Source organism: Colobus angolensis, unplaced genomic scaffold (assembly GCF_000951035.1).
Source record: "Colobus angolensis palliatus isolate OR3802 unplaced genomic scaffold, Cang.pa_1.0 Scaffold87, whole genome shotgun sequence".
NCBI classification, from domain to species: domain Eukaryota; kingdom Metazoa; phylum Chordata; class Mammalia; order Primates; family Cercopithecidae; genus Colobus; species Colobus angolensis.
The window spans coordinates 1,831,153-1,832,661 of record NW_012122598.1 but is presented as its reverse complement, the minus strand read 5'-3'; positions in this window follow the sequence as shown (position 1 = coordinate 1,832,661).

Genomic DNA, 1,509 nt, shown 5'->3' with positions numbered 1-1,509 from the left:
GTTGATTACTGGCGTGAGCCACCACACCCGGCCCGCTCGCTCCTTCCTTCCTTCCTTCCTTCCTTCCTTCCTTCCTTCCTTCCTTCCTTCCTTCCTTCCTTCCTTCCTTCTTTCCTTCCTTCCTTCTTTATTTTTTGAGACAGAGTCTTGCTCTGTTGCCAGTCTGGAGTGCAGTGGCACCATCTCAGCTCACTGCCATCTCTGCCTCCCGGGTTCAAGCGATTCTCCTGTATCAGCCTCCTGAGCAGTTGGGATTACAGCATGTGCCATCATACCCAGCCAATTTTTGTATTTTTAGTAGAGACTGGTTTTCACCATGTTGGCCAGGATGGTCTCAAAATCCTGACCTCGTGATCCACCTGCCTCGGCCTCCCAAAGTGCTGGGATTACCGGCATGAGTCACCGTGCCCGCCCACTTCTTCTTTTTTTTTTTTTTTTTGAGACGGAGTCTCACTCTGTCACCCAGGCTGGAGTGCAGTGGTGTGATCTTGGCTCACTACAACATCTGCCTCCCTAGTTCAAGGGATTCTCCTGCCTCAGCCTCCCAAGTAGCTGGGATTACAGCATGTGCTACCACGCCCAGCTAATTTTTTATTGTTAGTACAGATGGGGTTTCACCATGTTCTTCGGGATGGTCTCAAAATCCTGACCTCGTGATCTGCCCACCTTGACCTCCCAAAGTCCTGGGATTACAGGCGTGAGCCACCGTGCCCAGCCTGTTTGTTTTGAGACAGGGTCTCACTCTGTGAGTGAGACTGGAGTGCAGTGGAATGATCTTGGCTCACTGTAACTTCTGTCTCCCAGGCTCCAGTGATCCTCTCACCCCAGCCTCCTGAGTAGCTGGGATTATGAGTGCACACAACCATGCCCAGCTAATTTTTCTATTTTTTGTAGAGACAAGATTTCACCATGTTGACCAGGATGGTCTCGAACTCCTGAGCTCAAGGGAATCCACTAGCCTCGGCCTCCCAAAGTGCTGGGATTACAGGCATGAGTCACCCCACTCAGCCAAAATGCAGTTTTGTTATGTAAGATACTATCACTGGGGATGCCAGGTAAATTTTACAACTTCTTGTGAGTCTAAAATTATTTCAAAATAAAAGAACACTATCTAGGCAATACCACTCAGGACATAGGCAGGGGCAAAGATTTCTTGATGAGATCACCAAAAGCAATCGCAACAAAAGCAAAAATTGACAAATGTGATCTAATTAAACTAAACAGCTTCTGCACAGCAAAAGAAACTAACATCAGAACAAACCGCCAACCTACAGAATGGGAGAAAATTTTTATGATCTGACAAAGTGTCTAATATCCAGAATCTACAAGAAACTCAAACAAATTTACAAGAAAAAAAATCCCATTAAAAAGTGGGCAAAGGACATGGGCCAGGCGCGGTGGCTCAAGCCTGTAATCCCAGCACTTTGGGAGGCCGAGACAGGTGGATCACGAGGTCAGGAGATCAAGACCATCCTGGCGAACACGGTGAAACCCCGTCTCTACTAAAAA